This window comes from Scaptodrosophila lebanonensis, unplaced genomic scaffold, assembly GCF_003285725.1.
Source record: "Scaptodrosophila lebanonensis strain 11010-0011.00,11010-0021.00 unplaced genomic scaffold, SlebRS2 tig00001423-arrow-arrow-pilon, whole genome shotgun sequence".
NCBI lineage: Eukaryota > Metazoa > Arthropoda > Insecta > Diptera > Drosophilidae > Scaptodrosophila > Scaptodrosophila lebanonensis.
Genome location: NW_022060748.1, coordinates 846,842 through 867,662, shown reverse-complemented (window position 1 = coordinate 867,662; position 20,821 = coordinate 846,842). Strand labels below are relative to the sequence as shown.

The following is a 20,821-nucleotide window of genomic DNA, read 5'->3' as shown; positions in this document are numbered from 1 at the left end:
CTTACAAGTACTGGAGGCAGATTGGGACTGTGCATCCATCGACAAGCAGAACGTGAAAGGCAACCAAGGTTTAGTAAGCAGTCACTACGAATAACGCTAAGTACAGCCCAATTTACCATGTTGATGCAGCAAGCACAACTCACCATTCTGGCAATGCACTACTCGACATAAAGCCGGTTCCACTTAGCAGTAATCGCCACCATTGGCATCTACGTAACCCTGATCATCTCAATCGGCATCATGTTGTGGCTCCGACGTCAGCCACTGAGCGATACCAATACCGCCTTCTATCTGTCCTACACCGCAACCATCAGATCTGTAGCCCGTGCCAGACTGAGAGACGACAACCAACCCGCATCAGCTACCGGAATTAATATAAGTAAGCAAAGATTTAACACAATGACACCTATACATATATAGCATTTTACTTTTTCTAAACACTCACCATAAGAAAGGTGAGCAGATACTCAGAAGCAAACTACATTAAGAAGTAGTATAGTAGAAGAGCAAGCTTCAAAGAATTTTTTTCTGGAATAGTTAAGTACAAACGCACAATACCAACCGCCGGCTAAATGCTGACGCAACGCTCCCAAAATACATATAGCGATAGCATTTGCGATGTACGCATACTAATCACTACCGTAATATTAGTAGGTCAGCAACGTACTTGACCAGCAACAGTGTTGCCTATACGGCACTACCGGTCGCCACAAATCGACACATTCAACTGGTCTAAACGCACTTCGCGCTTGCAAAAGTTGATCTCGACTTCGCCTCAACGGCCGGTCATAGTGACCAACTTTACTGCATTAAACGAAATATTCAAGGCAGTCTTACAGAAAACAACTGCTGACATGCATATTTTGCTTCAGAAAACTGTGGTAGGCAAGTTATTAGAATCAAATGCAATTGACAATGTCTATATTTGCTCCATGCATAGCAAAATAGGTTGCGTAAATTGCGAAAAAATAAACAGAGCCAGCAGTTAAGTGCACCTGCATGTTACATTAATTGACCATCCAGGGCACATCTAAGCACAAAAAATTCAATTGATAAGCCATATTCACGCACCATGCGTAATAAGTTCGTAAATTGCTAATGGTCGCAATTTAGGGGGGAGAATGTTACGACGCGAATGAGTATATGGCATCTCATATACGCGATGAAAAAAGGCATTCATTAAAATATCTTAGCAACACATAATATACATATAAGTACACATAAACCTATACACACATATTGTTATAGCCTCTACCCAAAGGGTAAAAGGCTATACTAGTTTTGTGCGAATATATGTAACACACAGAAGGAGGCGTGGCAGACCCCACAAAGTATATATATTCCTGATCAGGGTCACAAGCCGAGTCGATATAGCCATGTCCGTTTGTCCGTCCGTCCGTCTGTCTGTATGAGCGCAAGGATCTCAGAAGGTACAAGAGCTAGAATGACCAAACTTGGTATCCAGGTTCCCCTGACCCCTAGGCAGGTTGTTTGTTTTTTTATTTTGATACACCCCCCCCACTGCCTTGTTTTTTTTATAACTTCCGTAATTCTTGGAATTTTGAAATCAGTAGTTACACCCAGTTAGTGCTTATGTGTCCGTGTGCCAAGTATCATCATGATAGGTCAATTCTGAAGAAAGTTGTAGCCATAAATAAAATCGCTGCTCATGCGCTGCCGGCAGAGCTGCAGCAGCTGCCCGCAGCTGTTGTTTTTGTGTTTGCTGCTTTGGTTTAACTTCGTGCTGCATACATACACGTATATAAAGACGTGTAGGCACGTGATGTAAATGTATGCTGTTAAAACTGAACATAAATATGTCTTCTAATTTAATTTAATTAATTAATTCAATTTTTTTAAATAATTTAATTTAAAAAAAAAAAAATTTTTTTTTAAATTTTCCTTTTTTGTGGAGAGTACAGGCTATTTTACTTTCGGGCCTGCTCGACTATAGCGTTCTCCCTTGTTTTAGCATAGATAACTTTGGCACCATAGTCTACACGCGCACACGAATTACAGGTGCATTGACACTGGCCAGCCAACATAAGCAATAATAATAAGCAAGAATAAGCAGAATAAGACCAACAATGAGATATAGGTCATAGTTCCGTGCACTGCACATACATATAAGGTTATAAGCCAAATTGAGCTGACACCAGCATACTTAAACTCACAATATATGCTTGCACATCATTATTGTGAAACCGCCAACACATCGAAATGGTAAATGTAAATATTCATAAGCTAGTTTTAAGCATGGCTATATAAGCCATGAATTGTTAGAATAAAGTCAGTATGCAATTTATCAATGAACGACCAGTTACTTTGGGTTAATACAGGAGCCATTGATGTTTTATCACGTCAACTACCACTTTGAACTACATGCTCCCAAGGATTGCCAGCCGGTATCCTTGGTCACTCCAAGCACTCTCCATCCGGTTCAGGATTCTGGTGCAGCTCGCTATTAAGTACGAAACTAAACCAAACGTCCTGCGTCGTTTCACTCAAGCGCAACCAGGACAATCGGTGTCACTCGAACTTACTGGACCGCGAGGGTCCACTGAAACAACAGGCGCCCAAGAGCCTTTAATTAAACGGACCACGAGTGTCCACACAAACATCAAACCGAACCACTGGGATCCCGCCTTGATCAACAGTAGGACCACAAGCATCCTTTAAATTAAACTCGTGACGACAACTATCATCCTGCCTGTCGAAAGTCCGCACGTGTGCGAATAAACACCGCCATTTAGTGATTATGTGTCCGTATACTAAGTTTCAGCCATATATATAATATTTGGCCAAGCGCAGCCCGCAACTGTTGTTGTTGTTGCTGCTTTGGTTCAACATTTTGCTGCATGCACACAGTCCCGAATAGACACGAGCATAGACACAATTCCTTAAATGTCTAATTATACACCTTTTAGAAGAGTTCGAATATCAAGGGTGGAAAATTCTTTTTTTATTTTCTTCAAAATTTGTATAATTCTACTACACATACAAATATGAGCTTGAAATTCTAGCAGTAGTTGAGGCCTTATGAAAGTTCCGCGTTTGTTTACTAGGCTTTCCTTTTAAACTCATTACGGACTGTAATGCCTTGGCGAAAACAATGGAGAAAAAAGGCAAAAAGACAGACGCACTCAGTCTCTACCCCGTAATGATGATCAATGAGAGCAGCATACACAGCAAACTGAAATATGTGCAGTCACAGGATGACGAATTAAAAGCTATTATTGACATTTTAGCTGAAAAGTTGACTCACAATAATTACTTTCTAAAGCACGACGTCTTGCATAAACTTGTAGGAGACAACGAACTTATTGTTGCACCTGTGGGCATGCAAACATAATTTATTAAAATCGCTCACTCAAGAAAACAAAAGAAATTATAGGCAAGGAATTCTATATGCCGAAACTTTTGCAAACAAACAAAACAATTGCAAAAATATTTCCAATAGAAAGCAGGGAAGAAAGGAAGGATTACGTACAATATTGATTTCCTAGGTCCGCTTGAATCGACACACAAAAAACTATAAACACATACTGGCAGTGATAGACAGCTTAACCAAAGTTTGTCAGCTTTATACGACAAAAACGAGGTAGTTTTAAAGCTACAAGAGCAGAACAATGTGTTTGCTAACCCGATACACATAATATCCGACAAAGGTTCCGCATTGACAGCAGGCGAGTTCCGGTAGTATTGCGAAAGTGAAGGGATTAAGCATCATACTATCATGACTGGCCTCCCACGTGCCAATGGCCAAGTTGATAGGTTGAACTCAACAATCATGCGCATTAAATCTAACATCAAGATAAGAGAAATTATCGACGACGAATTAATTGAGCAATTTAATGACAAAGGAGGTGAGCTACGAATACAACTACTGAGCTACTACAAACTACACATCCTTGAAATTTAGAACGAAAACCTAAAATTTAAGAAGAAAACCAGCAGCAAAGTATAAGATAGGCGATCTAGTTACTATGAAGAGGACTCAGTTTGGCGGTGGGCTCAAGCTTAGGCCAAGGTTTCTTGGCCCATATGAAGTTATCAGCGCAAAACCCAATGATACGTAAGACGCTACGAAATATGCTGTATTCAGTGAAGGTTCACAGAAGAATATGAAGCCGTGGACGCCCTATAACGATGATTGCAATGACGACGCATTCGGGGGGAATGCGGAATAGGATGGCCGAGTTGTGTGGGCAACCCTCCCACAAGCATACGATGGCGAGTTGGCAAGCCTTTGACGAAGGGTACAAGAAGAGCGAATTTTGCATGGAACGACGAACGACGTGTAGAAGACCGGCATGAGAAACGAAGCTCTCAGCTACTACATAAACGCGATGACGCAAATTCCAAGTTCATATTATTTAATTTCAATTACTTTATAATTTCATTTCTATTTTAAAAAAAACTACATTACTATATATTCAAATAAACTATCCGGGACTGTTATCATAATATAACCCCAGTCCCATATATATATATATAGACTAGCAGGTATTGCCCGTCTTAACCCGGCTCAAAATAATGTTTCCAATTGTATTTATTTTGTGTGTGCATAACCTACCCATATGTTTTCACCTTATAAGTTACCAGTAGGAAGGCATTTAAGGTATTTAAATGAAAATTTTCTGTTCTTGACAAAAAATCGTTCAGTAGTCCGTTACATTTTTCTTCTTGCCAAACTATTTCGTCAAACGAACATGACCACTATAACTAATATTTTTTAAAGCTCGTTTTCCCCCCTTTGGAGCTAGAATTTTCCAAAAGCCTTAGTGTGCTCCTACACTATGATGGATACTATGAAAGGTTCAGGACAAACTGTTTTATATATAGAGATAACGCAACGTTTTAAGATAGACTATGTGCAAAAAAGGGGAATAATTATAAAGGTATATCCTAATTTTAAATTCACATTTGAGTCTTTTCGTGCCATATTGAGTCAATACGGTCACGCACAAACTCGGAATATGAATCACGGCACTCGTGTCGATGCCGTGCAGCGATGAGCCACGATCAAAAAGCACTGACAATTCTCATCTCAATTTGCTAGAGTAAAACTTTCGATAGTTGAAGCCACCGATACCATCAATGCAATAAGCAGAATATTTAAATAATAAAATCTAATTATTTATTGAGATCAATAAGAACAAATCATATACATACATACATCTGCAATTAACATTAAATGGTCAAAACGAAAGAAGAGCGAGCAGTTGTTGTTGTTTTTAGAGCATTATTTTTTTTACAATCAAACAACTGTGTTCGATTGCCCAATGTATACATTAATACGAATGTACATGCATGCTATATTCATACACAGGCATACATACACACATACATACATGTAAGGTGGCAACACACAAGAGTATTACCAGCCTGCCTTTTCCGCACAGAGAGACACAGTAGAGCAGTGGAGTCGTGAGAGAGAGGTCGAGCTGAGAACGTCGTGAAGAGAAGTTGTTTCGTCCGTAGCAGTGTGTCAACATTGTAGTTTGTAATTCATATTCCTTTAAATCAGTTGTATTTGACTTATCCCACATTGGTTTATAATACTATATCATATTCCTTTTATAATAAACATCTTACGTACATATGTATGTTTCTCTTTACTTTTTCAACCGTACGAAGAGAACCGCACACATAGAGACGAACTGTTGCTTGTTGTGTGTGTGAGTGTGTGTATGTGATGTCCCCAACTATTTGATATTTGTTGTTGCTGCATAAAGTTATTAATGAAAACCTTTATGCCAAATGCACTAAACAAAGAAAAAATTACTTTTAAAAATGTTATATAATTTTCAATTAATTAACATTTCTTGCTCTGTCAGTGGAAGACGAATCATACATACATATGTAGATACATATGTACATACATAGATGTACACATATGTATGGAAATTCACACATTAGTGTCTCACATTTTGCTTTGGCTATTTCAATCGTTTGCACAGCTGCTTGCATGTGCGTGTGTGTATGTATACTTAGTTGTCCCCAACTGTTTGATATTTTGTATTGTTTGTTCTGCCTGATTTTGTAAAATGCATATTTTGAAAATCCTTGAACGCAAAGTTGTAGATTTAGTTACGTAGATTACATTACCTAAATTTTAAATCGATCGGACTAAATTTATAACACAAACATTTCATTTGAAATAGTGAATAAATATTAAAACCCAAATAATTCAAGCTCCAACACAAATTTCGAAAATCCGAGTATGCAGTTTTGTTTGTATTCTTTAATTGATTTTAGAAACTAAGTCTTAAGTCGATCGGTTGAAAAATGCGGATTTTTCAAACAAACTTTGGAGCTACTTTTCCCCCTTTTGGAGCCCGAATTTTCCAAAACCCTTCGTAGTGAGCACCTACATTATGATAGGATACTTGAGGCTAAATTTCAGTTTCCTTACTTTTACCGTTAGGGCTGTGGGGTGTTGATTGTGTTTCAATTTTTCCCACGGAAAACCCCCCCTTTTGCATGCCCCAGGAAAAATGGTGAAAAACCAAGTATACAGTTTTTCTTGTGTTCTTTTTGAGAGTATACAAACTAAGTTTAAAGTTAATTGGATGAAAATTGTAGATTTTTCATACAAACGTTGGAGCCCGTTTTCCCCCCTTTGGCGTTCGAATTTTCCAAAACTTCTTAGTGCTCACCTACACCACTGAAGACAACATGTGTCCAATTTTCAACCTCCTAGCTTTTACCGTTTGGGCTGTGTGTTTAGTTTACCGAATTTTCCACCGGAAAATCATTATTATTCAGGCCGCAGAAAAAATATTGAAAATCCAAGTATACAGTTTTTTATAGCCTGTACCCAAAGGGTGAAAGGCTATACTAGTTTTGTGCGCATGTATGTAACACACAGAAGAAGGCGTGGCAGACCGATATAGCCATGTCCGTCTGTCTGTCTGTCCGTCTGTCTGCCTGTATGAGCGCAAGGATCTCAGTAAGTACAAGAGCTAGGATAACCAAAATTGGTATCAAGGTTCCTATAAGCCCTAGGCAGATCGAGTTTGTTTATTTTTTCTGATACACCCCCCCCACTCCCCCGCAATTCGTGTTTTTTCTTATAACTTCCGTAATTCTCATAATTTTGAAATCAATTTTGGTAGGTACATCCAGTTAGTACTAATGTGTCCTTGTGCCAAATTTCATCATGATAGGTCAATTCTGAAGAAAGTTATAGCCATAAGTAAAATCGCTGCTCATGCGCTGCCTGCAGCTCTGTCGGCAGCGCTGCCCGCAGCTGTTGTTGTTGCTGTTTTGGTTCAACTTTGTGCTGCATACATACACGCATATAAACACGCATAGGTACGTGATGTAAATGTATGCTGTTAAAACTGAACATAAACATGTATTCTAATTTAATTTAATTAATTAATTTTAATTAATTAATTCATTCATTTTTTTAATAATTTAATTTTTTTTTTTTTGTAATTTTCCCTTTTTGTGGAGAGTACAGGCTATTTTACTGTCGGGCTTGCTCGACTGTAGCGTTCTATCTTGTTTTTGTATTCTTTGTGAGAGTACACAAACTAAGTTTGAAGTTAATCGGATAAAAATTGTAGATTTTACATACAAACGTTGGAGCTCGCTATCCCCCCTTTGGAGCTCGAATTTTCCGAAACCCCTTTTTAGTGCTCACTTTCACTATAAGAGGGATCTTGTGTCCAAATTTCAGCTTCCTAGCTCTTACCGTTTGGGCTGTGCGTTGATTGCTAATCAGTCAGTCAGTCAGGACAAACTGTTTTATATATATAGAGATTGAAAATTGCACTATCGAAATAAACCTAGCCATACCAATCAATAGTGGTTAAGGCTTGTATAGAATGGTGTCTTATAGACCTCAATACCTAGTAGGTCCTGCAACATAAATGTTATTATGGCCGAGTAAAGATATTTTTCGTTATCTATCACTACAGCTTTCGGTACGCCAAAATAAAATAAAATTTTATAAAGTGGTTTTACTACACTGGTCGGCACAATTATTTTGACGAACCGTACTCAAGACTATCGGTGCTTGTTGCTTCAAGTTTCAAGGAATAACGGTACAATTTTTATGCCCATAGCAACAACAATATGTAGGCAAAATATTTTGTTTATTACTCTACACACCTTCTTTCTACAATTGACAATGTGAGTATGCTTCGGATTCAGATACGGCATAAGTATTTTGACAAAATCTTTGTCGCCGTTTTCGCACACGTTTTATCAAGTGATACTAAACTAACTTGGCTGTATCAATTATTATTGACCTTTTAACATTATATTCATTCAAATTTGATTCAAAAGTCTTAGATACAATGGGAAAAACAGCACAATTAAGTTATGTTGTTAGAGTCTCAATAGTGGCGAAGTTAAATGCCGGTGTAACACCAAAAGACATTGCAAATGAATATAATTCATCGCGGCAAACAGTCAAATTAATAAATATAAGACCCACAATGACGCAAAATAACACCCATTGAAAACCGAGTCCTTTTGCGGGAATTAAAAAAAAAACAAGTAAAAAAGCTAAAGGCGTGTGTCCCGACTTTGAAATACTCTGTACATATGCTTAGAATAATTATAGAAATGAAAAAAAGTAAGAGAATTAAAAAAAAATTTTTTTTATCGATTTTACCTCTTTTGGTATTCGAACTCAGGTAAAGAGTGTATAATTGCACATTTACATAGCAATTGCGTCTATGTGAGTGTATGTCTGCGTGTCTATTCGTGTCTGTGTAATGTTCGAGCATGTTCGCAATCAACCAAAGCATCAGCATCAACAACAGCTGCGGGCAGCGCTTGAGCTCAAATATATTTATGGCTATAACTTCCTGTAAAATCGCGATTTGCATGGGAGAGGGGGGAGGGAGGGAAATTCCAAAATACACATTTTCTGCGTATTGACATAAGGCATTTTGGATTAAAATTTGGTGTCCGTAGGTCTTATAGTCTCCGAGATATAGGCGGCGTATGGAAAATCGGGAAAATCCCCTTAGGGGGGAAGTGGGGGGGGGATCAAAAAAATAAAACAAACTTGCACACCGTACACACATAACGCATCTTTGTCCAAAATTTGGTGTCTCTACCTCTTATAGTCTCTGAGATCCAGGTGTTTATACGGACAGACGGACAGACAGACAGACTAGATCGACTCGCCTCGTCATGCTGATCAAGAATATATATACTTTGTGGGGTCTGTCACGCCTCATTCTGTGTGTTACATGTACACTCGCACAAAACTAATATACCCTTTTACCCTTTGGGTACAGGGTGTTGGGTCAAACTAGCCACACTCGCAGTTAAATAACCTTATAATTACTAAACTCTATTATACTAGCATAATTGTCAATATCTATTGGAAATATTCTCATGTCACAATCAGTCAATTAACCCTCGCAACTGCAAATATCACTTCCCTCTTTATTATTTGTACGTCCTACATTCTTACACTTAAATTCACCACACTGTAAGTTGAACTCTAAAGCATCAGTACGAAAATACCAATAAACAGTTTGTAATCAACTCTTGAAGAAGAACCACTGTCTATCGCGTACAAGTCATTTGGTTATGTGTCAATTGCATTGTTATCTATGTTCAAATTAATTCACACACCGCCCAGACCTGAAGTTTCATGTTGGCAAGGAAAACGCTCCTTGACACAACATTTTGGCGCCCAACGTGGGGCTCGTGTGTGAATTTTACTGCGAAGAAATTTAAATTTTGTAATTTACATATAAATACTTTGTGGCCTTCAGCTTCGCATTGACTTGACGCGTTTCTCGCATTTTTTGTCGCTTCGATCTCGCTGCAGTTGCTGTACACACGCACACAGCTAATAGCCGGCATATACATACATCACTTATCGTTGTTGGAAGTACACCGCTATTTCGTTCCTATTCGCCTTGCTGTGGACTTCGCTCGCCATCTTTTGGATCGGTCTTGCCGACTGTACTTCGATTTGTTGGAAGTACGGCACGACTTCGCAAGCATACACATTATTTCTCGAAGACAACATTACTCGCTGTTGGAAGTGCGCCGTTACTTCTTTCTTGTCCGCCTTGCTTCTGCCTTCGCTCATCGTCACTTGGACCGTATTTGGTCGCTGCATCACTTATCGTTGTTGGAAGTAGGAAACTACTTCGCTCTCGTTCGCTTTGCTGCTGCCTTTGTTTGACAGCAGACGCATCATTTATTGGAATTTACATCGTTTATTCGTCGGCAACCGAATAATCGCTGTAAAAATCTTCACTTCGTCGCACATTAATTCGTCACTATCAGCTGCGTTGGTGTCTTTGGCTGCTGCATTAACAATTATTTAATTCGCGTTTGTTCAATTTAATTTGTTCAGCAATATGTCGATCGAAGAACTTAAGGCCAAGAGAGGTAATATTAAACGTAATATATCTCGCATAAGGTCTTTGGTTGAAATAAAGGATGAGTGTAAACCTAAACTGTCCAATGATGAATTGCAATGTCGCTTGGGTATATTAGAGTCATATTTTAAAATGGCTTTAACTGTGCAAACTGATATTGAAAACTTGGACCCTACCGATAATGGTCGCGCAGATATGGAAGACACATACGTGGAGATCAAGCTGTGCATTAAGGAGCAGCTTGGAGGAGAATTAAATACCACTGTGCTGCCCTCGGATTCAGAACCGCCGGTAGCTACCATAAAGTCGTCGTCGCTGCCAAGGCTGTCGCTACCGACATTCGATGGAAATTACGCCAATTACAGCAATTTCATCAATTCGTTTGAACAAATAATTGCACGTGAGTCTGGGCTATCAAATATAGAAAAGTTCAATTACTTGCTGTCCTGTCTAAAGGGGCCGGCATTAGAAACAATAAAGGCATTTCAAGTTACGAGTGCAAATTATCCTAAAGCCCTGGGAAGACTTAAAGAACGGTTTGATAATCCCACTCTCATATTTTTAGAAAGTATTGCCGCATTGTTTGCGCTACAGCCAGTTGAAAAGGCAAACAGTCAACAGCTTCGTAGCCTAGTGGATAAGGCATCCGCAATATTTAGTTCGTTGGAGTCAATTGGCAATTCAACTAATATTGTCCTAGCCATGCTCATATATATTGTCATTGACAAATGTGATCAGCAAACTCGAAGCAAATGGAATGAATCGCTGGACTACAAGACACTGCCCTGCTGGTCTACATGCACACAGCTTTTAGAACGCCATTGTCAGTTTCTACAGTCATCAGGAACCGCTCTTCAGCGCAAGTTCGACAATAACAAATCCACAACTCGTGTTAATAGCTCAACCTTTGCTATCACTAATGCATCTTGTATACTCTGTTCTAGCCCTGCTCACAAAATTAACAACTGTGCCCAGTTCAAGGCCATGAATAGCAACCAACGTTTCGACAAGGTCAAAAGACTTGGACTTTGCATCAACTGCCTCGGAAGTGGACATAAAATGGCACAATGTCCATCGACTTATCGTTGCCGCACTTGTAATAGAGGGCACCATTCATCGCTACATCATGGACAACCATCGCAACTCTCGCAAACATCGTTCACGCAAGCATCAGCTGCACCAAACGACGCGTTTCACCAGGCTGAAAGGCATCACATCGGGATCCGTAGTATCGGTGACTCCGTAACTAATCTCAAGGCTCGTACAACAACATCAATCAAATCACGAACATCGAATTATCAGTTGACGCTGCAGTTCGGAATTACGTCGCACATTGCGTACCAGCCTGACGCCGAGATCGACATCTCAAGTTGGAATTTGCCTGCTAATGCACCGTTGGCAGACGATACTTTCTTTAAGTCTCGACGTATCGACTTGCTGTTGGGAACTGAAGCATTCTTTGAAGCGCTTGCTATTGGTCAAATTCGTATCGGACCAAATTTACCCACTCTGCAGAAGACTCTGTTTGGTTGGGTCATCTCCGGCAAATATCAGCATCAACGTAGCCAACGACCACCATTGTGCTTGGCCACAGTTGAGGACTCGATAGATAAACACTTGCAACACTTATGGAAAATTGAGTCTATCGAACGCCCGATTAAGGAGCTTCACCCAATTCATCGTCGCTGCGAAGACCATTTTGTAGCCACCACACATAAGGATGCTATTGGGCGCGTTGTCGTCAGCCTGCCCTTTAAGGAGAATCCAAATTGCCTTGGAAGCTCTTTCGAAACAGCTCGAAATAGATTTTTCGCCATTGAAAGACGTCTGTCGCGTCTACCCGATATCCGCTCACAGTACATATCCTTCATGCAAGAATATGAAGATCTTGGTCATATGTCGCGCGTACAGAACCCAAATCTAAAGGAACCGCACTATTACATTCCACATCATTTTGTACTCAAACCGAGCAGCTCATCAACGAAGCTCAGAGTCGTCTTCGATGCATCATGTCGTACGACCTCTCAAAAATCGCTTAATGACTTGCTTTTGATCGGCCCTACCATTCAAGATGAGCTCTACATGCAGCTGCTACGGTTTCGGATGCATCGGTTCGCCATCACAGCTGATGTTACAAAAATGTACAGGCAAGTACTCGTTACCAAAAATGATAGAAGGTTTCAGTATATCTTTTGGCAAGCCTGTCCAGATGAGGAGTTACAAACTTTCCAGCTCAACACAGTTACGTATGGGACGGCGTCAGCGCCATATCTCGCAACTCGTAATTTACAGTATCTAGCGGATGAATGTGAAAACGAGTTGCCTGTTGGAGCTGCTGCTGTCAAGTCGTCATTTTACGTGGATGATCTGCTATGTGGAGCAGACGACATCGATGCCGTGCAAACACTGAAACGGGAGATTACTGAAATACTCAGTCGTGGACATTTTCCCCTATGCAAATGGCACTCAAATCTTCAAGAACTTATGGAAGACCAAACTACTAAAGAGATAACCATCTCCGAAAACTTCGTAAGTAGTACACTTGGTGTAACTTGGCATCAGCAAGATGATGCGTTCAGTTTTACCTTTCGGCCCAAGGAAGTGTATACCACTGCTACAAAACGGACAATTTTAGCTACCGCATCATCGCTTTTTGACCCGATCGGCCTATTGTCCCCACTCGTCGTAATATCTAAAATTATCCTTCAGGAACTATGGCTTCTGAAACTCGACTGGGATGAGTCAGTCCCACAACCCTTACTTAATTCTTGGATTAAATGCTTACAGTCCCTGAACTCTGTCTCGTCGCTAACTGTTCCTCGATATTGTCTGCAACCAAGCCCTTGCAGCATTCAGTTACATGGCTTTTGTGATGCATCAATCAGAGCATATGGTTGCTGCTTGTACATGCGCACAGAAGACGCAAATGGACACATTAACGTGCACTTGATGACTTCAAAATCAAGAGTAGCACCAGTGAAAAAGCAGTCGCTTCCAAAACTGGAACTATGTGGTGCTCACTTGTTAGCTGAATTGTACAGCAAGACAAATAGCATATTTAAACATCGAACCATTACATCATACTTTTGGTGTGACTCCCAACTCGTTTTGTATTGGCTGCAACAACACTCAACTACTTTGTCCACGTTTGTGGGAAACAGAGTATCTGACATTCAGGAATTGACTTCGGATGGTATTTGGCGCTACGTTTCGACTCATCACAATCCAGCTGATCTTATATCTCGAGGCTGCCGCGTTGAAGAATTGAGAGCCTCAATATGGTTCACTGGTCCCGCATTCTTACGCGACCATCCGTCACAATGGCCAACCAAAAGGAAATCATTTGATGTCGACATAAATATTGTTAACTCGGAGAAGCGCAAAACAGTGTTTACCGCTATAAGGGACACAAACTACATACTGGAGGTCATCGATAAAATAAGCTCACATACTCGCACTATTCGTCTCATCGCTTGGATGATTAGATTCACAAAGAAATGCAGAAAGCAACCAATAGCATCGACAATTGTACTCTCGCCAGAAGAACTTCGATTCGCGTCGAACTGCATAATTTGGAACATTCAACAAACTCATTTCGCAAATGATATTCTCGCACTTCGGAAACAGAAACCATTAAAAAACAACTTGAAATTTCTCACTCCTTTTTTAGATTCGTCGAGTAGCTTTGAGCTGATCAAGGTTGGTGGGCGACTGGACTATTCGGAGCTACCAGATAGACAAAAGCATCCATTGCTGCTGCCCAGTAGTTCGCATTTCGTTCGGAACTATGTTCGTCATCTGCATATTCAGAATTTTCATGCGGGCCCTAAGGCATTAGTCGCGCTAGTTCGCTTGGAGCACTGGATTGTCAACGCTAGAGACTTGGCTCGGCGCATCGTCCGTTCCTGCATCCATTGCGTTCGCTACAGGCCCAAATTATTACAGCAAATTATGGGATCGCTGCCACCGACACGTCTCATACCTGGTTTCCCATTTGAACGCTGTGGGATCGATTTTTGTGGACCTGTCAATACATATGTTCGAATTCGAGGAAAGGGTCCTACCAAATCATATATAGCCATATTCGTCTGCCTTCTCACAAAGGCTGTTCACATCGAACTAGTATCAGATTTGTCAACCAAGTCGTTTATGAATGCCTTGAAACGAATGGGAGGACGACGCAAAATGCCAACAGATATATTTTGCGACAACGCTACTAATTTTGTCGGAGCTTCTAACCAGTTACATGAATTAAAGAAATTCATGTTTAAGAAGGAGACTCAAACGGAAATTCAACAATTTTGTGCGTCGGACTTTATTAATTTTCATTTTATTCCACCCAGGGCACCCCATTTTGGCGGCCTTTGGGAAGCTGCAGTGAAGAGCGCCAAGGGTCTTCTAAATCGCACATTGGCGAATACGAGGTTCACATTCGAAGAGCTGAGCACCGTCGTTGTGGAAATCGAAGCCATCCTCAACTCGCGCCCTCTGTCGCCGCTGTCATCAGATCCAAACGATTACAGCGCACTGACTGCCGGACATTTCTTGGTCGGCGACTCACTCCGCTCATTGCCTGAAAGATCATTAGAACCATGCAACTTGTCTAATTTGGATCGGTATGACATGATGACCGCTATTAAGCAACGATTTTGGAAACGCTGGAACGCCGACTACATAAACGAGCTACGAGCTCGTACTAAGTGGACGTCAACGTCACCGAACTTAACTGAAGGAACGTTGGTAGTTGTACACGAAGACAATCTGCCACCGCTTCGATGGAAATTGGGTCGCGTTGAGTCAACCGTGATCGGAAGAGATGGACGAATTCGGGTGGTGCACCTCCGCACTGCCACTGGAACATGCTGCAGACCCATACACAAACTAGCGATACTACCTGCTTGTTGAAAGGGTCCTTTCAAAGGGGCCGGGATGTTGGGTCAAACTAGCCACACTCGCAGTTAAATAACCTTATAATTACTAAACTCTATTATACTAGCATAATTGTCAATATCTATTGGAAATATTCTCATGTCACAATCAGTCAATTAACCCTCGCAACTGCAAATATCACTTCCCTCTTTATTATTTGTACGTCCTACATTCTTACACTTAAATTCACCACACTGTAAGTTGAACTCTAAAGCATCAGTACGAAAATACCAATAAACAGTTTGTAATCAACTCTTGAAGAAGAACCACTGTCTATCGCGTACAAGTCATTTGGTTATGTGTCAATTGCATTGTTATCTATGTTCAAATTAATTCACACACCGCCCAGACCTGAAGTTTCATGTTGGCAAGGAAAACGCTCCTTGACACAACACAGGGTATAATTATGTGTGCAAAGTTTGGTTAATGTAGCTTTAGAAATGTGGACTGTATTGAAGAAATTCTGTAGCGGAAATTCCAAAAAAATAAAATAAACTCATCCTATCTCGGACCTAGGAGAATCTGGTTACCAACTTTGGTTATTCTATCTTTTATAGTTTCTGAGATCCTTGCGTTTATCCAGACAGACAGACTGAAGGACAGACAGACAGACAGACGGACGGACATGTCTAGATCGTTTTCTCTCGTCATGCTGATTCAGAATATATATACTTTATGGGGTCGGAGATGTTCCTTCTGCATGTTACATACTTTGCACAAACCTAACTATACCATTTTTACCCTACGGGTACAGGGTATAAAAAATATCCCCGTATGTCAAAAAGTGAGCCATGGCGGAGGCTCAGTCATGTTCTGGGGATGCATTGCTTACAATGTGTTAGGTGAATTCGTTCCCATCACCAGTTCAATGAACCAGCAACAATATTTGAGTACCCTTAATGAAAACGCGTTCCCTTCCGGTGAGAGGTTGATTGGAGAATCATATCCCATTCCACAAAAGCAAAATGAGAACAGCATTTTTCCAAGACGTCTTCAAAAAGTTATCCAAGCCAAAGGAGGGTATAAATTTTATTAATCTACCATCAATTTCCTTTTTTTTTGTTTAGTATTCAGCTTTGCTTTTTTGTTAATATCCATTGTCAAAATACTTATGCCAGCCGATGAAATTTAGCTTGATTTAAAAATTTAAAAGCTTTTATAAAAATATATCCTTTGAATTATTTTTAAGTTCGTAATACCAATATGTATTTGAGGAAAAAAGTTACCTTTGATATCTTAAACCAATAACCAGTTATTGACAAAAATGTATGATTTTCTTCATGTCAAAATAATTGTGCCAACCAGTGTATATTAGGTTTGCGGGAGGTGAAATATAACAGGCAGAAGAAAGCGTGGTAGACTCAGGAAAATACATATAATCTTGATCAGCATGACAAGAACATATGTCTGTCTGACCGAGTGAACATTTGGATCGCAGAGACTTTTAGAGATATAGACACCAAATTTTGCACAAGCTGAGCAAGTGTGTTTAAGCTAGGGACACCAAATATTAGTCCCAGATGCCTTATGTGAATACGCAGAAAATGTGTTTGGAATTCCCTAATTCCCACTAATAGTACCGCTATTAATACAAAATTATTTTCTGTCATGTATATGTCGATATGTATTGTTTGAGTATTATTTGAGTTTTGGGTTTTAAGTTACTAGTTTAGTGCGAATGTATGTAACAGGCAGAAGGAGCCGTGGCAGACCCCACAAAGTATATATATTATTGATCAGGATAAAATAGGTGGAGAAGATAAAGACGGGTGTACCGACTTTGAAATACTCTGAACATATGTGTAGCCTTAAGAAAAATAAAATAAAAAAATAAAAAAAAAATTTATAAACTTTACCTTTTTGGTAGTCGAATTCGAATTATATCCAAAAACTAAAACACACATAAGGCAAAATTTGGTGTCTCTAGTTGACAGACAGGGCTAGCTCGACTCGTCTTGTTTTGCTGATCAAGATTATATATATACTTTGTGGGGTCGGAGATGCCTTTTCTGCTTCTGCCTGTTACATACTTTGCACAAACCTAATATACCCTTTTTTAAAAACACGAACCCGTATGCACGGTGAATGTTTACACAAATTATAATCGAATCATTAGCAGAAAGTAACTATTTTATTTATACTTGTATACATGTGTTAATATATGGTAGTCCCTAGTCCTATATACCCAATACATATTTTATTTTTTCGCAAAAAGTTAATTTATTTTATGCATATATGGCCACTAAAATTCCTTGCCTTTTTCAACAATAAAATACATATGCATACCGCAACGTTTTTAGATAGAATATGAAACTGAAATAATTATTAAAGTACTAGCTCCTTGTCCCTGCTTAAATATTATAAATTGTATAACACCCACACTCACACATATACACCCTTATTTGTGCTATGAGTTACTAAAACAAAGTAAAATTATAAACATAGTTTGGATATTATAAATTAGATGTTTTTTTTTTTTTGTTCTTTGAGTCAGAGCTTGTTGGTAAGCAATATTTCATAGTTTTATTTTATGGTAGAGCTCCGCCCCGCGATAGGTCAACATACCCTGTACCCAAAGGGTAAAAGGCTATTTTAGTTTTGTGCGAATTTATGTACCACACAGAAGGAGAAGTGGCGGACCCCACAAAGTATATATATGATTGATCCGGATAACAAGTCGAGTCGATATAGCCATGTCCGTCTGTCTGTATGAGCGCAACGATCTCAACAAGTACAATAACTAGGATAACCAAACTTGGCATTCAGGTTCACCTAAGCCCTAGGCAGCTCGAGTTTGTTTTTTTTATTCTGATTCTGATTTAATTTATATAATTTTTTTAAATTAAATTAACTTTTTTTTATTTTTTCCTTTTTGGTGGGTGATACAGGGTATTTAAGAGTTGAGCTCGCTCTACTACTACTAGTAAGATCACAAAAAAAAAGAAAAATGTTAAGTCAACAATTACAAAAAATAAAAATTATAAAACATTTAAATGGGATATTGCGATGTGTATCCTTAATAATTGATAATTTCGACGATGTGAAAAAACAGTTGTGATTCCTTAACTTTATTATTTTTCGCGATAAATCTTGCCTTACATCAGCCTAAATTGTTGAAATTTGTTGGCTAAGCGGTAAGCCCGAGTTTTGTGTTATCAGTTGTGCACTGCAATTTTGTGTTTTATATTCATTTTATGTAAGCGGTGTCACTGTTGTTTTTGTTGTTTGTGCCCCTTTTTCTGCGCTCGTTTTCGTGTTCCCTTTCTTTAACACAAGTGAGTGTGTGTGTTTGTTTTTCTTATTTAAAGATAGCATAGCGTTCGAATCATTATTTTAATTTCGGAAACATGGTTAAATCACTCTGTTTCTTACTATGAAATTCTGTCAAATATCTTTACCATTTATAGACGTGATCGCCCAAATCGTCGTGGTGGTGTACTGATCGCAGTCAAATCCACCCCTCGATCAGAACTTGTATATGTATGTTAATAAGACTACCGAAGTAGAATTTATTGCTGTTAAAGTAATTCTTCCTTCACATGCTGTATTTATCAAATATTCTGTATATTCCCTGGGCTTTTCTTAATGACTCTAATCACCTTATTCCCTCATCACATCATGACTTTCTTGATTCTCTCTTTGAATTGTCTTTGGTTCAAATTAATTCAGTTTTTAATAACCTAAATAGATTGTGTGGCAGGCCTGCGGCCTCACCCATATGGTAGCACTGTTGGCTCTCTCATGCCGCAGTCTCTCACTACTGTAATGGTAAATACTCTCTCGTTTGTAATGCGAGCTGCTAGAGAGCTGCCTGCAAGCAGCGATAAATTTAGTCTTAAGTCGACGAGTGAATAAGACATTTTTTACGATTCTGCCACACCGTTAGTGTTTTATTTTGTGTGAAATTCTTTTGCCTTCCACAATATCAGAAGTGGGATCGAATTATACGCTTCCAATCTATATATATAAAACAGTTTGTCCTGACTGACTGACTGACTGACTGACTGACTGACTGATTGGCAATCAACGCACAGCCCAAACGGTAAGAGCTAGGAAGCTGAAATTTGGACACAAGATCCCTCTTATAGTGAAAGTGAGCACTAAGAAGGGGTTTCGGAAAATTCGAGCTCCAAAGGGGGGAAAACGAGCTCCAACGTTTGTATGAAAAATCTACAATTTTAATCCGATTAACTTCAAACTTAGTTTGTATACTCTCACAAAGAATACAAAAAAACTGTATACTTGGATTTTAAATATTTTTCCTGCGGCCTGAATAATAATGATTTTCCGGTGGAAAATTCGGTAAACGAAAAGCTATGTGCAATCAACGCACAGCCCAAACGGTTAGAGCTAGGAGGCTGAAAATTGGACACATGTTGTCTTCAGTGGTGTAGGTGAGCACTAAGAAGCGGTTTTGGAAAATTCGAACGCCAAAGGGGGGAAAACGGGCTCCAACGTTTGTATGAAAAATCTACAATTTTCATCCAATTAACTTCAAACTTAGTGTGTATACTCTCAAAAAGAATACAAGAAAAACTGTATACTTGGTTTTTCACCATTTTTCCTGGGGCATGAAAAAGGGGGGGTTTTCCGTGGAAAAATTGAAACACAATCAACACCCCACAGCCCAAACGGTAAAAGTTAGGAAACTGAAAACTGGGCTCAAGTATCCTATCATGGTGTAGATGCGCACTAAGAAGGGATTTTGGAAAATTCGAGCTCCAAAGGGGGGAAAAGTAGCTCCAAAGTTTGTTTGAAAATTCTGCATTTCTGAATCGATCAACTTTAAATTTGGTTTTTATAATCTATAAAAGAATACAAACAAAACTGCATACTCGGTTTTTCGTTCGTTTCGAAATTTGTGTTGGAGCTTGAATTATTGGGGTTTTAATATTTATTCATTTTTTCAAATGAAAAGTTTGTGTTATAAATTTTGTCCGATCGATTTCAAATTTGGGTAATATAATCTACGTAACTAAAATTACAACTTTGCATTTAACGATTTTTAAATTATGCATTTTACAAATGCAGGCAAACAGTTGGGGACAACTAAGTATACATACACACACACATACATATATACAAGCAGCTGTTCGTGTAGTTGCGTGCAAACGGTTGAAGTAGCCAAAGCAAAATGTGAGACACTAATGTGTGAATGTTCATTTGTACAAATGTATGTACATATGTATATACATACATACATATGTATAAAAGTACATTCGTCTTGCACTGACAGGGCAAGAAATGTTAATTAATTAAAAATTATTAACATTATAACATAAACATTTTTATGTTATTTTTTCTTTGTTTAGTACATTTGGCATAAGGGATTTTAGGACAACGGACTACAAGGGCGTACGCAGGTTGGGCAGGGGGGACATTGCTCCCCTTAGAAAGAATTTCGCATTATGAATTACACCAGCACCATATGTATTACATACGTACATACATATATACATACGTCTGTATGTATAGTATGTACATATGTACATCAATAAGTATGTATGTACATACATACATTC

General features: G+C 39.1%; 1 protein-coding gene across 6 annotated transcripts in view; it reads right to left on the bottom strand.

Annotated features, from left to right (window-relative positions):
- LOC115633471 overlaps positions 1–20,821 on the bottom strand; it is a 48,443-nt gene that overhangs the window by 11,445 nt on the left and 16,177 nt on the right. The gene's annotated exons all lie outside the window — the stretch shown is intronic.